The sequence below is a fragment of the Heterocephalus glaber genome, unplaced genomic scaffold (genome assembly GCF_053883595.1).
Source record: "Heterocephalus glaber isolate CG9 unplaced genomic scaffold, H.glaber_assembly_v1.0 deba00001504, whole genome shotgun sequence".
NCBI lineage: Eukaryota > Metazoa > Chordata > Mammalia > Rodentia > Bathyergidae > Heterocephalus > Heterocephalus glaber.
This window is the reverse complement of record NW_028258324.1, coordinates 51,551,528-51,570,757: the sequence shown is the minus strand read 5'-3', so window position 1 is coordinate 51,570,757 and position 19,230 is coordinate 51,551,528. Positions and strand designations below refer to the sequence as shown.

General features: G+C 33.3%; 1 protein-coding gene across 11 annotated transcripts in view; it reads right to left on the bottom strand.

Annotated features, from left to right (window-relative positions):
- Window positions 1–19,230, bottom strand: part of Naaladl2 (N-acetylated alpha-linked acidic dipeptidase like 2) — an 891,856-nt gene that overhangs the window by 744,669 nt on the left and 127,957 nt on the right. For 2 of the 11 annotated variants that reach the window (XM_087186983.1, XM_087186982.1), the window contains exon 2: window positions 3,933–3,981. The exons of the other annotated variants lie outside the window; for them this stretch is intronic. The gene's annotated coding sequence lies outside the window, so the exon portion shown is untranslated. The remainder of the gene's footprint in view (window positions 1–3,932; window positions 3,982–19,230) is intronic. 11 annotated transcript variants of the gene reach the window in all.

The following is a 19,230-nucleotide window of genomic DNA, read 5'->3' as shown; positions in this document are numbered from 1 at the left end:
AAGGTTCCAAGAATTCTATATAAATAGAATTCCATGACCTTCACCCTATTCTAACTGACACCCAAGCTATGCCAGAATTGGCTGGACAGATTCAAATCCCTAGTCTGCCATTTAGTAACTTTGGACAAATTATCTGCATTCACCTTGCAAGGTGTTGTATTAGCAAAAGAATATATTAAGTATTTATTCTGATGCTTGTAATACAGTAGTCAGAAAATAGTATCTGGCTATTTCATTTAGCTCAATCTGACTTTGTATGGCACAAATTAGTTCTATATGATATAGGGTATTGGTTATGTATCTACACAAATTAATATGACCAAATCAATTAAAATCATCCAGTTATTAGTTCTGCCACACCCATTTTGTGGGATAAGTAATTTTGCTACATATTTAATTAAAAATTCCTAAGAAAGAAACATAACTCCAATTTATTCACATGAACATTCATATTTAATTAGGATTTAATTACTGGGAAATCATGGTCTTATTACGCACTGTTTAGAAAAACAAAACGAAAAATGAGAAATAATCACTTTTAGCAATACTTAGAAGCCACTTTAACATTATCGTCTAAATCTTCCAGATGCACTCTTAAATAGAACTAGAATCTTGTGTTGTTGTTGTTTTTTTCATGTGGCAATATATCCACATCTTTCCTTGTCAACAGATATGCTCCTGCCACATTGTTTTAAAAAGACCTTATTATTAGTTGTATGAATAATTGAATAATCTATCTGGGAATGAAAGTTCTATAACAATGGGATTTTTTATTTTCTAATGTATGTCTAGCTTTAAGCACCATGCCTGCCACACAAGAACCAAGTATTATTGGTTATTTTCTTAAATTTGTAAATCTATTCATTCAAAAAATAGTCATAAAGAACTTCTGCATGCCTAAAAGCAGGCAAAGAAAGGAAATCCATGATGATAACAAAATAATCATTGTACACAATATTCACCAAGTGTTTTAGATGTTAATGAGTTTATATGAAATTAAAGAATATCTGAAATAAACAATTCGTGAGCTTTTACTATAATATATCCCTGGCCTTATTCTACACAATGGAGATAATGAAATAAATAAATAGAAGAGGTCCTTCTCTAGTGGGGATAAAAGATATTTAAAAAGAAATTACAAATCTGATTGATTTTTTTAAAATTGAGAAACATATGGGCATTAAGAGTTTACTTACTGAGTTAATAAAAATGAGCTGAAGGTCTCCCTAAGAATATAAACTTTAAGCTGTAATTTAAAAAATGAGTAGACCTTATCTAAGTGAAGGTGATAGATATGAAAAATCCAGACACTGAGGCAAATGGGAAGAAAGATTAAGAAACTGTTAGACAGTGAAGAAATTGAAGGCACGATAATAATAATAGTAATAGCATTATGGAAGCGTGTTCTAAAAAGAGTACTAGAACATGAGGTGGGGCAGTACAAAGCTTACAAAGGGCTTCAAAACTCATGGACAACCACTTAAAATAATGAATCGAAAGCAATGAAGAATGAAACTGCATTGAAAGATGCAAAAGTAGAGAGGCCAGAAGACTAACAAAGAGACTATTGCAGTGGTCTGGTGAAAGATACTTTAGTCAATGGAGATTAAAAGAAATAGAAAGAGCTCTGAAATACTTAGTTGACAGAACTGAGAGTTCTAGGTTTGGCAGTTCATTTTACTTTATGGATTACTTTGATTTCAACTGCTATTTTATAAGTCATAAATTGATTATTTTTATTAAAGTTTGTGCTACAAAAGGATTATTTCTGTTACGAATTCATTGAGGATGGCAGAAACTATGGAGTTTTGCTACATCCATTATCCTCTCCTTTATTAGTAATATAAATTTTTATTTTTTAACAAGGAATATATATATATATATATCCACTGGGAAAGAAATCCATAGTTCCCCTCCTAACTTGCAGCAAATAGTGGATATGTGACTAGGGTACAAAATTTTTAAAAAGTTGACTTGCAGTAAACTGTGGTCATTTAACTAGGGTAAGGAGTAAGGACACAAATATAATCTATGGCTTCTGAGAAATATTCATAATTGTAGAGGATGTGACCTTCCTCTCCTTTTTTCCAATTACAAATGGAGATGTGATGACTGGAGGGAAAGCAGTGATCTTGACTTAGAATGAAAGCCTTGTGAAAAAGAGGGTGAGGCAAGGAGAACATCAGACTAAACTTCTGCCTTCCTCCCTCTGGACTTCTTAGAGCAGTAGTGAAATTTCTGTTGTGTTGAAGTTACTACTACCTTATGTATTATATTGGCATTACTAGTTCATTTAATTAATTTATTTATTTATTTTTGTTTTGTTTTTTGAGACAGGGTCTTGCTATGTAATTTAGGCTGGCCTTAGACTCACTATATAGCCCAAGCCGGCCTCGAACTCACAGTGATCCTCCTGCCTCAGCCTCCCAAGTGCTGGTATTACAGCCATGTGCCACCACCAAGCTGGGATTATAGCTTGCCTATTCATTTTATTAAGTTGTCATTCTAGGATATTTTTTCCTGAAATAAAAGAGGCTCATGTTTATGCCTTTTGCAATTTTCAATATAAATCTAGTGAGATTCTTCTTTAATTGGTCACAAGAGGATTTCCTGTAATTTGTTAGAAACTTGCTATATTAGTTTTCTAGGGCTGCCACAGCTAATTACTACAAACTGGTTGGGTTTAACGAACAGAAATGTATTCTCTGACATTTGCGAAAGCAAAAGTCTCAAATCAAGTTATCGGTAAAGTTTGTTCCTTCTAGGGGCTCAAAGGGAGAATTGCTCCCTTTCTAGCTTCTGGTGCTGGCTAGCAATTCACAACATTCCTTGGTCTATAGAAGCATCATTCCAATATCTACCTCTCTCCATCACCACACGTTGCTTTCCCCGTGTGTCTCTGTTTGTTTACATGGCTTTCTAACATTGGATTTATTCCCCACCTAACCCTGCATGACTTCCTGTTAACTTGATATCTATCTATCTATCTATCATCTGTCTATCATCTATCATCTATCGATCTTAATTTGAAATAAGATCACCCTCACAGGTAATAGGTGCTAAGACTTCACCATATCTTACAACTCAACCCACAACACTGCTATATTCAATATACATGTCCATCTATATTATATAGATTTCTAAAATGTCACATACTTAATTTTTTTTAATTTCCTGAAATGAGGCACAGTTAAAGTCGATGTCTGCAAAATGTCTAACTAAACATACATCTTTTTATATTTTCTATGGGAAAAATATCTTAAGCAGTATTTTAAAATTTCTCCCATTTGTTAATTACCTTTATCAATTTTGACAGAACTTATAATGCCTTTAATGAGTCATCTTGGTAAGATTTTGGAAAAATAAAAGGAGTGCCCAACTCTCATTTTTCCCCCAAATTATCTAATGACCAAAGAGATATTTCTATATCAACTCTGCATCTAGGAAGCACTTCATATATATTTAGTAAATGAAAGAATGGATAGGAAATAGTGCCTTTTAACAAGATCACTTGCTTTTGCTTAATCAAGAAATATTAGAAGAGAGTCAGGCGACAGTTATGCTTTTCAGAACATTATTTCTCCCTCTGTTCACAATGTAAATGAGTTCCTAGAAAAGAACCATTCATGATATAAAAAAAAAATGAGATGGAGTATTGATTATCAATAAATTTATATCACCCAAACAAACAACTAAACATGAATACATTTATCTTATAGAGGTTTTTTAATGATGTATTATTTGATATAATTTTAAAGCTCTTAATTCTTATGATAGAATTACTCAGTTCTATTAATTTGTCACCAAAATATTTTATAATATCAATTTTATTGCAATAAGGAACAAGCTTTTTCAAAAAATTAATCATTTATTTAGTTAGCAAAGTTAGATTTTATCTTATTAAAAATGTAGAAAGTGGCCTGGGGATTTACCTCAGTGGCACTGCACCTGCCTTGCAGGCGAGAGGTCCCAAGTTTGATTCTGTGGTACCGGAAAAAAAAAAGTAGAAAATTAGATCTAAATTGACTTTTAACAGCGTCATGCAACTAAATAATTTATTTTATCATGTTCCTTCTTCTGTTTTCTGAAACACAGCAAAAATACTATGACTCCAATAAGGCAGAAAAGGGCACAGACATTTCTGAGCACCTGATCAGTGATGAAGAGATATGCCCATAAGTGCTTCCTAAAATTAAGCATCTTTATGCCATATCAAGTCTCAAAAAAGATATCAAACATCAGTGCTAAAGTGTGATGTGCTGCTGACCACTCAAGCAGCAGCTGTTTAATGCACTACTCCAATGCAGGACAGGATTTTCTCTAATGTCAAGTAGATTTATTTTGAATATGCTTCTCATGTTCCTGTAAGAGCTTTTCAAATATGTATGAACACATATACATCAATTAACTGAAATAGCAGGAAAAATGCTTTCAAATGTGTTGTCATGGATTTATTTCACTTGGTAAATAGTAAAACTGAACATAATGCAGAAGCATTAAGTTCACCAAATGGTATATTTTTAGCTTACTCTCAAAATATAATAGCAAAATTTTTAAATTCAGGGGTTTTTATATCAAATTATGACATTTATACATCTGTATTCCCATGAGGTGATATACAATTGGGTTTTTGTAATTGTGTGTTCCCTGACTTAATATTTCATTGGAAAAAACCTATATGCACATAACTAATATTATATGAATAAAATATAAAAATCAGTCTTAAATTTGAAGGTAGCATTCCTAAGCTGTATGAGGAAAGCAAGAAGTCTAGGGCCCTTATTAAAGTGAAGGGGGAAGAAAGGGATGAAATAGAAGGGTGAGGGAAGAGATGGGAGGAGAGGGAGGAAGAGAGAAGGTGCTGGGCATGGTGGAGGAGGGAATGGGAGGCAGGGGAGGGAGAAGTTAGGGAGGGAGGGAAGGGAAGGGGAGAGGGTGGAGGAGAAAAGGGGAATAGGAAGGGCAGGAAGAGGAAAGAGAAAGAAAGTAAGGGAGATCAGGAATGTGAAAAATTAGTTTTATATTTTCATTATTGTGGATTTAAATTCTAGTTGGCTAAAATGTCAGTGCCCTAAGATTATAGATGTTTGGACTTAGAATTTGAACCCTAAATCTGATGAATAAATGTAATTCATCACTTTTTATTCTGGTGGCATATCCTGCAAAAATGTAATTTTAGCAAAAAGCAAGTACCACTGAAACATCTGCAATAAACCAGAATAGAATTATGCTTTTTTAATAATTTCACATAGTTAATGTATAGTATTCACATTGTTTTCAAATGTTATGCTTCATTCATTTCTTTCCTAATGGCTTGTGTCATTTATTCATTTGTTCAATGTATATTTTATAAGAAACTTAAGAAACTTATGGGCACTAGGAATACATGATGAAAAAGGCCATCAAAATTTTCTGAAATCTCAGAGTCTAATTTCTAGAAGAGAGAAAAATTGAGCAGTAAAATATATTTTATAACAGATGATGTTATGTACTCAGGGAAAAAATAAGAATATGGAATAGAGACTGTGTAGGGACTAGAAAGTTTATGCAGTTTTTTATAGAACTGAAAGAACAGACATCAAGGACAAGGAATAGAGATATATACATAAGAGTATGAAGTAGAGACAGAAAAGACATCACTGGCAAAAACCTAGAGGTCACAGTATATTGGTCCAGTGTGAGACATACCAATAAAGGAGAAAAATCATAAAAAGGAGGTCAGAAAATTTTGGTGTGGACACTCACCATTACACATGTGTTCATGTGTGTATTTCTAATCATGTAGAGCTTCGAAAGTTAAATATATTGCCTCATAGCACTCATGGTAAATGACATAGGTGGAATTTCAACCTGCATGCCAGTTTCTGATCCAATTTTCTTAGAATACACCACCTGGAGCTGGTACAACACAGGTACCCTCAGTATCGTGGACACGGTTTAAATAATGCTGTGCCTCGAGTCTGAAAATTTCTGAATCTTACAGCGGTTCCAAGGTCAGTGGAAAAGTTAGAAGTGAAAATAGCATCAATGAGAGAAAATTTTAGAAAACCTCCCCAGGTTCCAGAATCCTAGAGTCTCAGGACACTGGGAAGTTGTATATAAAAAAAGGCCACTTTTGCAGGTATTAGAAAGTGAGAAAGCATTTAGGAATGTGATGTAAATTCCCTGAGGATTTTTCCAAATGAAAAACTCAATTAAAGAAGGTATTTTAAGAATTAAGGGACTTATCAATTCAATTACTGGGCATATCTGTACATCCAGGCTGTGCTGGGAAATGGGGTTTAAAAAAGTACACATCCATTTCTACATCTACAAAAGTAAATGTACCTATTTCATGTTTCATCCTGAAGAGTTAACAATTATACACATATGTTTAAATCATAACCAGTTTTAAGGATTATACACGTGTTTAAAACATAACCAGTTTTAAGGATTATACATTTATGTTTAAATCATAACTGGTTTTCTCACATGAAACAAAGTATTTTTATAATGGGGCTTGGCAAATTTTTTTCTGCAAATGGCCAGATAGATATGCTTCGAGGCTTTGCAAGGTGTGTTCTCTGTCATAATCACTCACTTCTGCCATTGTCGTGTGAAAGGAGCCATGAAAAACACTAAATGAATGGTTCAAAAAATTTTATTTATAAAATCAGGCACTGGGTCAGATGGTTTTCCAATAAAAAGATAATGCCCATACATATTAATGTGAAGAGTAAAAAATATTTTACTGAAGATAGTGGCTTATATAAAATATTTATTCGGGAACAAATATTTTATTCTTTAACTTACAATGCTTTAAAAAATATGAGCCTACAACATTGGCCACATTCTTCCAGCTGTTTCCTTTATAGGGATTTTGCTTGGAATTACTCAGTATGTCCCAGGTTTAGCACATTCATTTACTTAACAGACATCACTGTACATTCTTTTTGCTGTAGTTTTTCTCCTTAAAGTATAGTCTTTTACAGTGTAAATGAGAACCTTCACATTGACTATAATAATAACAGCTCTTTTATTGTTCTTTCTTCCCTTGAACATGTCTCTCAATTATAATCCTACTTAATTCTATTAATATAATGGTCCTCGATAACACAAAGCAATCTTCAGATATCCAACTACTGTAGTATATTCTGCTGGGCAGTTTTCGGGAGGGGCACAACTTAGCATCATACCCTAAAGTGTTGCTGCACCTCGTTCTCTTGGCACACATCACACATCAGGACTTCTACCCCGAAGTTTTCATAAGGACATTCTTGCTTAGAATTAGCAACAATCCAACTCAGATCTCAAACAAAAAAATGGGAAAAATGAGGTATCTTACTAAAGAGCTACATAGAAACATTGATCAGAATGGGACAAGACTTCACAAAAAACTGCAGCAAAAAACTTGAGTACTATCAAGATTTCCCAAATCTCTGCTTGTCCAAACATTGGCATTATTCTTCTCTTGCTATATATTACATTTTTCTTTAGACAATGGAAAACAGAGACTTCTGAGTTTTGATATGGAAGAGATTTACTGCCAAATAAAATGGAGCAATGAAGCACTTTTTCAAGCTTTGAAACTTGTTATAATAAGAATTAGTTTCTCCATTCAGTGGCTGAATCTGTTAGACTATGTTAAAATTCAAGATAATAGAACCATGTACAAATACTGCTGCCCCCAGCTATGGATCACTGGGTGGGGGCAATCAGTTCCTGAAGAATGAGAAGTCAGTTATGGATAACATACTGAAATACCATAAATCCTGAGAGCTAAAAGATTTGGGGAAGTTAAAATTGGGCAATTTTAAAAGAATGATAATATTTAAAAGAATGATAATCTATTCTTTTATGAAGGACTCTGAAAGGCCATGTTGTACATAATTTTAGGAATGTAAATGAATAGGTTATATATGGGAAACTAGTAAAAGATGTACAATCTAGTAGAATCTAAGAGTTCTGAACTTTCTTGAGCTGAAAAAAATAACCTTCCATTCTGATATTAAATTATATGAGTAGCCAAAATTCTGCTAAGAGTAGGATAGACACCTAGGATAAAGGCCACCAAGGAAAGCACCAACTATTCCCTGAAAGACACTAGGCAGCAAGACATCGTCAGCAAAATTTGCTTCACATTTCTCTTTAGCTGATGAAAAACTGATGAAAGCTGGTGAGTAGATGACTTCACACAAAGTTATTGTGTTTCTTTATTTACATACTTTGATATAAACATTCTTTAAGTTCAAATAGAAAATTTACCACTTAACAAAGCAACATGAAGATAATTTCTCTGCCAAAACAAATGTGCTAAAGCAATAAACACAGAGCAAGATGGCGATAGCAGAACAAGTGATGGGAGCAGGCTAATGATGCCAAATGAAGGTTAAGCACTTTCAAACTCTTAGAAAGTGATATTCTGTCAACAAAATATTCCTCAGTGTACACTTATCTTTTCAGAAATGTGGCTTAATTGACTTTGAGTAAATAAAAATAAAGCTGAATTGTTTTAGACCAGATGGCTGTTGTTCAAGGTTTTACTTGATTTAGACTACAGATAGCCAATGAGATCCTTCCTCCTTTCCCCTTTCATTTATTTGTAGGAAATAAAGATTAAATACAATATTATAGGCCAAGTTAAAATTACATGTTACATAAAATTAGTTTACAATAATAATCTGTATGGTGGGCATGTAGCTCAGCAGTGCAGCACCCGGCTGGCAAGTGCAAGGCCCTGAGTTCAACTCCCAGTACCAAAAATAAATAAATAAATAAATAAAATAATAATAATAATAATAATAACCTGTATGGTATTATTCAAGATTCACCCTGCAATTATAAATGGACCCATTCTAATAATTTCCTTTTAACACTGGGGGAGAAGGAGCTAAATTCTCATCAATTAAAGATGGCTGGCTTTCTATGATTAAACTGAAAAGCTGTTAGGAAGCATGTTAGGAAAGAAATTCTATTTCTTAAGTCAAAATTTTTAACATCATACATTTGTTTTATTTCTTCCCATTCAACGTTATTTAATAGAATTTTGAATGAAATTAATAAGTAGATGTGGCATAAAGGTAAAAACAAAGATTGCTTATGTTATAAAAAGCCTAGACTTTTAATTTAGAAAAAAAGATTAGCCAATCAATATTGTGTTGAATTCTTTTTTTTTTTCTTGGTACCGGGAATCAAACTCAGGACCTTGTGCTTGCAAGGCAGGTGGCAGCAGCATTGAGCTAAATCCCCAGCCTTAATAGTGTGTTCAGTTCTTACCATTAATGAATTAAATAACTGAGAAAGTATTCATGACATTGCCCAGTGATAGTCCAACCCTTCATTTATCAGTGATAAAAATTTAACCAAAATAGCAGAAACCCATGTTATTGACATTAGCCCTCATGAAAAGATAAAGGAAGGGTTATTCACATTTTCCTGTGTAGTCTGAAATTATCATCTTTCACTTCTTCCAAAGAAAGCAAGTGTTTTTTCTTAAGGAAAGCTGAAATACTCATATGGGTAACGATACTCAATCTATTAAATCACCATATGCTCTTATTGCTTAATGACTGTATCATTGGTGTCTAATTTTACACTTGAATTTGAAAATGTTGCCTTCTTTTACTATAGTATATGAACATGTTAACATTTTAATATATGTAATGATTATAAGGTTGTTTTTATCCTCTGACATATTCTCACAAAAATTAAGTATTAAATTTACTACATATTGATAAACATTAACTGAAATTGTTCCCTCCTCTATTCTCATTTTATTCTCTAAGACAGTGATGTTTAGAGTATGGTTTTTGATCAGCAACATCATCAACTCCTCAGGATATATTTAAAATGCATTCTATATGAAGTTAAATTATCATTATTTGCAGTTGACATGATTCTCTCCTTAGAAGACCCCAAAAGCTCAACCAAAAGACTCCTAGAAATAGTAATCAAATTCAGTTGCTTAGCAGGATACAAAGTCAACACTCAAAAATCAATAGTGTCCCTGTACACCAATAACAAACCTCCTGAGATAGAAATTAGAGAAATAACGCCTTTCACAAACAGCATAAAAAAAAGAAACACTTGGGAATTAATCTAACCAAGGAAGTGAAAGAACTCTACAATGAAAACTATAGTACTCTGAAAAAGGAGATCAAAGAGGACATCAGAAAATGGAAAGATATCACCAGTTCCTGGATAGGCAGAACCAATATAGTTAAAAATTGGCATACTTACAAAACTATTACATAGATTTAATGCAATACCAATTAAACTATCAACTTCATTCCTTACAGAACTAGACCAACAAAAGCAATTATGGGAAACAAGGGAAAGACAGGAGGCATCATGATCAGAGACTTGAAGCTGTACTACAATGCTACAGTGATGAAACCACCATAGTATTGGGGGGAAAGAAAGAAAAAAAAAACTTGTGGGTCAGTGAAACAGAACAGAGGATGCAAAAACAACTCCAAGCACACTCAAATACTTTATCATAGACCAAGGGGCCAAATCTTTTCCTTGGTGGAAAGACAGCCTCTTTGACAGTTCTGGGAAAACTAGATTCTTACATGCCAAAGACTAAATCTAGACCCATATCTCTCATCATGCACTAAATTAAGATCACAATGGGGCAAAGTTCTAAACATTAGAATAGAAACACTCCACTGGAAGACAAAATAAGTAAAGCACTTGAAGGCATAGGGACAGGCAAAGACTTTCTGAACAGAGCCCAGGTTGCACAAGAAATAATATCTTGAATCAAGTTGAGATCACATCTAATTAAAAAGCTTCTGCACAGCCAAAGAAATCACCAAGAGACAACCTACAGAATGGAAAAAATACTTTGCTAGCTATTGCTTAGATGAAAGACTAAAATCTGGAATACATAAAAAAAGCTAAAAAAATTAGAGACCTCAAATTTGGGCAAAACATGGACATCTGAAATGAATAGACACTTCTCAGATGAAGAAATACAAAAGGCCAATAAATACATGAAAAATGTTCAACATCATTGGCCATTCGAGAAACACAAATGAAAGCAATATAGATTCCATCTCACTACAGAAAGAGTGACCATCATCAAGAAATCAACCAATAACAAATGGTGACAAGGCTGTAGGGGAAAGAAAAGGAACCCTTCTTCATTGTCCATGGGAGTGTAATCTGGTATAACCAGTATGGAAATCAGTATGGAGATTCCTCAGAAAACTAAAACTAGACATTCCATTTGACCCAGCTATTCCCCTACTGGGTATCTTCCCAAAAGAGTTAATGACATCATACAGTAGTAATGCATGCATACTCGTGTTTATAGCAGCACAATTCATAATATCTAAAATCTTGGAAGCAGGCTATTGACCCATCAATAGATGAATGGATGAAAAAATTGTAGTATTTATATTCAAGACAGTACTACTCTCTTGTTAGGAAGGACAAACTTGAGTCATTTATATGAAAATGGATGTGCCTTGAGGCCATAATGTTAAATGAAGTAAATCAAACACACAAGCTGAAATATCATGTGGTTTCATTTATTTGAGAAATTCAATATATAAATAAAGTCTAATATAAAAGACAGATAACAGGAAAAAAGAGAGAAAGTATTTACTGTGATCCAGCATGGACAATGTATCTAAAATATACCTTGATTTAGTATAATTGTCTTATGTGTTCTGTACATGTTTGTTCTGTTAATCTGGTTGTGAATCTGTATGTATGATAATTAACTTTATAAGAACTTATACGATAAATGGATGTGATGCTGGCAAAAAGAGGGGTGCAGAGGGAAAGGGGAAAAGGAATTGAGATGTATTATGTACATGTAGCAATTCCTGACAATAGGAAAATCACTAATAAACTTATTCTAAATATAAAGATGAAAAAATCTCTGGTGATATGCAAAAAATAAAAAACAATGAATTCTATGCTCTGCTCCAGTCTAAATCAGAAACAGGAATGAGGCACATGAAGCTGTGTTATTTTAAGTTCTTCAGGTGGTTTTTAAAACAGTTACAATTTTTAACTATTGCTCTAGAAAGATACAATTTAGGATCAACATCTGGTCATCATCAGATTGAATTTAAATATTAATGTGTATCCTAAAATGTTGCATTTGGATTTGCCCTTTTTCACAAAATCCTTATATTTAAGGAATAAGATAAAATATAGCCTTTATAAAACAACAACCGAAAGAAAAATCTATAACGTTTTGTTTATAGTTTACAGAGATGACAGTCCTCAATATGCTCATGATGTAGCATATAATTTTCCAGTAACTCTAGAGCAGGCATAGAACTGAAAAGATCTTTAAAATTTGGGTAACTTCAAACCCTAGCCTAGAGTGTGTCTTCCCCTCCCCCACAACATGAAGCTGGATCTCCTGGAAATGGAACACAATGTTACCACTACTGCAAGGATCTGGTTTTGACTGAACCAGTGGAAAGCTGAGAGGTAATCTGATATCCTTTAGTTTGTCTAAGAAATATATTCCTAAATTTTGTTTTCAAAACTGACCTAGAGCCAGGCCTCTTGAAGTCTGAATGACACAAAACTCCAGAGAAAGAACAATCACACAGATTACCTTCAAGCAGATCAGTAGAGTTGGGAACTAGACAAAGATAAGTATTTGGTGACTATCCTAGTCTATATTTGATGAGACTAAGAAATAGTATCTGGCTAATCATAAGAAAGAGTATCTCTGAGACTACATATTTAGGGGGAAATTTTATTTTATTTAGAAACACTTCCTCAAGAGATGCAGATGATCCACAGAGGGGCGAAGCACTGATTATTCAGACTTCAAATGTTCTTCTTGAGGCTGGTAGATACTCCACTTTGAGCAAAATCTCTCTTTCTCCCAGTTTTTCTGACCTACAACAGTCCAATTATTATTAAACTCTGAACTTGCTAATTGTAACTTGTAAATTGACCCAAAATGTATTAACACTGCATTGTCTTACATATATACATCACTATCTTTTTCTAGTCCCTAAGAAAACAATTTTCAAGCCAATAGAGGAAATGAATTAGGCATGTGTGAGACTTGAGACAGACAATGGATCACAGAATGTTCAATTTGCCTTCATAGATTATTTACTTTCTTTTAGAACCAAGTTTTCTGTCAGATATGGGCTCTGTACAATGTTAATCATCTCTCAAATTGTGCTTAAATTGAAATAAACATTTTACAATAAAAAGTTATACCAAAATCAAACCAATACCTACAGGGAACTTGTATAACCCTCCTCAGGACACTATACACATGCAAGAATGTATGAGCCATATAGAATCCAAAAATAAAAAGCTTAATAAAAATATGTCCCAATATGTTTGGGGTTTTGTTGGATGTAAAATCCAAACAGTGATAACAATTTGACAAAGGAACTTTTCAATATTTCAGAAACTACATCCCATCTTTTAGTGAAAATATCTGTTCCATTGATTTAGAGGTGGCTGTTAAAAGCCCCAAGGGCCTTGTACACTTAGCAGGAAGATGAAATGCTTTCTAACTGCTTTCTTTTCATCCTCAGACTCCCAATCACAAGGAATTATGTTCTGTAAAGGAAAAACAAAAACAAAAAAACAAGAAAGTCTTCCACTTGGTATTATCGGGTTTAAGGCAAGTTTAAAAGGCTTGAAAAAGTCCTGGGGTAAACAATATTCTATGTAATTCCGACAGCAAAGACAATAGGTAACTAAAGATGATGTTCAAATCAAAGGAATCATTCAATGAGTACTGCATACTAAAATGTGCACAGTTCTGAGTTTACTAAGGCATAAAATACTAGTCCTTGTGTTCAGGGATGTATGATATAGGTGTGGAAACAAGAATAACTTATAACATATGGTAAAGGAATAAGAAAAGACCACTCTACCCCCTAAATGAGTCATCAGAGAGTGGGCAGGTGTGAAAGCAGCAAAGGACAGAAGAAGCAATCATCAGGGTGGTAGGGTTTCTTTTGGAAAGCTCATAGTGTAGGGGAAAAAGAGCCTCAAAGTCTCGAAGGAGCCTTGGGGAAGACAAAAGAATTCCAGGTGGCAACAATAATAAGCAAAGATAAGAGGAGAAGATGAGCAGGGCCTGGCAAACTTGAAGCACTGCTTCCCTTTCTAAGAAGTAGGAAGCATTTAAGGCCATTTACCTTGCCTGTAGTCGTAACCACAGCCAATATTTCAAACTGCCTTGGAAAGTCAGTTTACTGCTTTTAGTCAAATATTATTGTAACATCTTACAAACTAACTTAGCAGGATCTTTAAACATTCTAAAGATGCCTTATAGCAGCAATGTTGATGCCAAATAAACCAAAAGAATTTAAATCAAATTCTTTCAAAAAATGACTATTTTGATTTCTTAAAGCTCAAATACAATGGGGTATATAAAATAAATAATGTATTTATAATAACTTAAAAATACCTTTCCAACTCATTAATGTGGCAACTTTTAATTGTTTCAGATGAAAATTTCATCAACAGATGCTGTGAGTCAACACACAACGTGCTGTCCAAACTCAGAACGTTTCAAAATATGGGACTGTTTTTGATATCTGAATCCCAGATAGTGACTTATTCTTTCTCTCTTCTGTTCCTTTCTACTTTGCAAGTATCTAGACCTTGCAATAATTTTGTCCATTAATTGAAGAAATATTTACTAACTACACAGTATCAGAAACTTCAAATACAAAAGAGCCAAACAAACACGATTCCTTTTCACAGCGAGGTTCAATTTTGAGAAGGCAGGTTGAAAGTGAAAATAAGAGTAATAAATTATAAATTATAGTCAGTGCTATGAAGGATAAATAAATGTGGGACTGAAATATGGTCAGCAACAGTATGGTAGTTAAGAACATTTACACTGGACTCTAACTGCCTTGGATATGTAATCACAACTTGACCATTTACTAGTTCTTTGACCTTGAACAAGTTATTAACCTTTCTCTGCTCAGCTGCTTCACTTGAAAATTGGGAATAATAATAGTATCTACCTCATGGGGTCTTTAGGAATATTAAAAGCTCTAAAATATAAATTACTTAGAACAATGCCTGGTATATTGTGAAAACATAGGAATAACAATTTACAGAATAATTTTTGTAACCTCTTCCTTGTATCCATACCCTAACAAAAGTAAGCACCTGCTGCAAATATAATTCATTTTATTAATTTTTTCTGGTGCCACAGAACAGTAATTTTGAGACAATAATTTAATATTATTACAGTCTTATATATTATACTCTGATAGACAGCTTTATGCATAAAAGTAAATAATTCAACCCCTTGAATGCTAAGCATCTTATTTTTTCAAGTAGAATAATTTTCTTCTGTGAAGAATAGACACAGAAATGAACAACCAACATTGAGCTTAAATTGCCAGGTTTAAGAAAGTTACAAGGTATTAGTAATAAGGAAATTTTTCTAATACAAGGTATTAGAAAAATAAGGAATGAGCAGATAAGTAAACACCAAGGAAAGAGATATCTGCACTTCCAAAACGGTGAAATAATATCTGGGTGAAAGGACTATTTCAGCCTTATCTATATATCACAGTCTCACTTAATCAAGAGAAATAAACAAAGGTGAAGATTATTTTACTCCAATGGAATGTTGACTAGACTAGAGCTCCTTAAACTTGAATGTGTATATCACCTGGGAAATCTTAAAATATAGATTCCCCTGGACATGCGTTCCAGAATAAGCCCTGATATTGGGCAAGGATACTTTGCAAATGCAAACAGACAAGCAGTATCAGAATTACCCAACGGCGTGCTAGAAATCCAAATTCTCAGTTTCATTCAGATCTACTGATTCACAATCTAAATCAGAATTGTATTCCAAGATCTCTAAATTATCGCTGTGCACACTGAAGTTTAAAAAGTACTGGAATCCATGTGTTAGGGCCATTGATCAAACGACCACATTGTCCTTCTTACCCTGTTACTTTCCTTGTCTCAGCATTGAAAATCTACTGTCTGGGGAAATTCCTCCATCCCAGACAAACCAGAACAGGTGGACTTCTCACCTTACCTGTTCAACCCAAATGAATGGGATTAGGTTTTCTGTGTGTGTGGCAGTGTTTTAAGGGTCAAGAATGTTATGTCTGCAGTTAGCATTTTTCTACTCGTCTTCTGACAGCTGCATATCTCCTCCAAACCACTTCCTCTCTCTAAGGCCTGTGTTCTTATATGTAAAGTAAAAATAGTATTTATGCCACAGGATCACTTGAAGCATAAATGACTTACAAGTGAGCATACTGTGAATAAAAAAATGTTTTAAACTGGTAGCTATTATATAGTTATTATGAAATAAATGACTGAAATCTGTTTTCAGTTTTATGAGCATGAGTGATTATAATTATGGATTCAGGTTTCATTGTGCTATAGAAAAAAAAGAAAGAGAAGGCAACAAAGAATAGAGGAGAAAGAATAGAGAAAGGGTAAGTGATGGGAAAGAGACTAGATTAAAGTCACTGCTCTCAATGCAGACAGTGAGTACTCATAGCAGGGCTCCTATGGCCCATCATGCTCATTTTTTAGGTATTGTATATGGCAACACCTGAGCTACAATGAGAAAAGCGAGTAGTCATTGCAGAGATTGTTAAGTCTGGAAAAGTTGAAAATATTTACTATCGAGCCCTTCATAGGCAAAATTTTTCAGTCCCTCATCTGTACAGTCTCAGCACAACTTCGGAAAAGGCCTATATGATATATTCAGGCTGAGCAAAGGCTTATATATTCTTCTATTATAGTACCATGCTGGATTGATACTGTGGGATTATTGATTTGTCTTTCTTTGATGCATTGAATGCTGTTCAAGGGGAGGAATCATGTCTTACTTATCTTGTTTTGTTTCTAAAACCTAACTGAGAACCTGGTTCATAAAAAGCAGTCAATAAATGAGTACTGAATTGAACTGAGGTAGAAGCTCAAATTTATGTATATCCCATATTTTAGAGTTAGGGTAGATCAGTGAACTGGAGAAGTAATTTATATTTCTTTTAATAGGTAGTAGATCCTTCTGATGAAAACTGATTTCTTAGCTAAAAGCTAATTTGCTATTTTTATGTTTTTCAAATAGACCAATCTAGCAAACCAATGAAAAGTAATTAAGACTAAAACAAGAAATCCTCTATTTCAAGTGAGAATGTATTTTTACATCCTCTTGCAAAATTTAATAAAGACACAAAGCAAAAGTTATATATAATAACACTTTGATTCTAAGTTTAATATTGAAAAATGCCTATGTCCCAAGCTTAAAAGTCTTAGCTAAGATTATATATGTATCTTCAGTAGCCAATTAACAAATGGTTTTCGAGTTATTTATCAGGTATAATGAAGGAACCCGACTTCTAAATATATTTAGCATTCCACCACAAGTCTTAGAGTCAAGTAAACTTCTATCTAATAAAGCTACCATACTGTTTTAATATCAGAATAAAATGGCTAAATTTCTTACCATTTTAATAATGCAACTATACTGTTTTACAATAATATGGCGAGTGGCACTAATTAAGTGATTATTTTATGAATCATACATTTATGAAAACAATTGCAATAAATATGCTTTACTCAGTAAACTGGAGCACACTAAATCCAATATATTTCAAATAAATCTAGTCTATGTCATGACCAAGCCTATTTAAGAAAAGCACACACACACATATATAAAATATTATATTATATATGAATGTATAGTACAGAAAGACAACTGAAAATATTCACCTTTCAAGCATATATATTTTTTCTATCAACTGTTGTCAGCCTTTTAGATGTTAAAAATGTAAACTTAATTTTGGAAGTATTATAGTACCAGAATAATGGAAAGTATAAAACTTAATGACATTTATGTTAAATTCTTACATTAAAAAGATGCCCTATTAGCTGTATTATTTTACTCAAATTCTAAAGTAAAGGAAATATATATTGTGTTTCTTAAATGCTAAAAAACTAGCAGTAAATTTATCAGTAACAGTTGTGTTTATACTTTATTTATAAAAAACTAATTGAATATTTTGGTCTTTCACAGTCTCAGAAAGTTACAATTTGTAATTATCTTTCTGAGGAAGGATGAACTCTGCAAATATTAGATTTTCTTGTTAAAGTTCAATATTTCTACAGGTTGAAAGTGATTTTACTTTTTCTAATGATTAGTCTTCACTGATGCTAACATAAAATGAGAGTACTTACGTAACATAAGATGATATTACTGCAAACTTTGGTTTAGCCATGATTCACATGTGCAAAAGATTAAAACCTAAATTTTTACCATGAAGCAGAGTTGTTAACCAAAAACATGTGTGCTTTCAAATGTTGCCTCCCCTTTAGATATTTTGACAGAATCTGGTTCAACATGCAGATTATTTCCAGAATTTCCCATCACCACCACCAAAAAAAAAAAAAAAGAAAGAAAGAAAGAAAAGAAAAAACTTGTAGTGGGTGTGTTGACTTGTCTATGGAGTTCAAATGTATTAAAATTTTGCTTAGGGCCAGGAATTTAGCTCAGTGGTTTTGCCTCCTGTTGCGCAAGCTCAAGGACCCAAGTTCAATACCTGGTACCAAAAAAAAAATTTTTGCTTAAATTTTCATTGTCTTGGCTCAAAATTCAATGATGGAGGGCACTGAACAGAAAATCAGGAAAACTGAGTTAAGCCCCAGAATTCAATTTAGGCCAATCTGCCTACCACATGCCTTTCAGGAAGTCTTTTCTCATCTTCTTCATTGCCCTAGAAGACAAATAAGATCTAAAAGAGAGTTTCTCTGCAATTTGAAACTTACAATAAAGCCTCTTTTTTTTTTCTCTTTGGTGAGATGAAGAGATAGCTCCAGAGTTTACAAGCCTCAGTTTTCTCAACTGTAAAATGAGATTCTAATGGGGCATCTTCCTATATAACTGTAGTGTGTAATATAATGCACAAACCATAATGCCTGGCTTAGAGCTAGTGTTATGTAAATATTAGCTATTACTGTTATAATAGAAAACAAATCGAGTAATTTCCAATACCTAGATGCCTATTCACTTTTACAGAAGATGAGAAGAACAAAAATTTATAGATAATGCTACTCACACTGACTAGAATTTTAATACCAAAATAGAAAATGTGAAGAAGGGCCAGGGATTTAGCTCAGTGGCGTCACTGCCTGCCTCGCAAGCTCAAGGTCCTGAGTTTGATCCCTGGTACCGCAAAAAAAAAAAAAAAAAAAAAAAAAAAAAGAAGGAAACTTTATTTAAGAAAACATGATTAAATACATAGACTG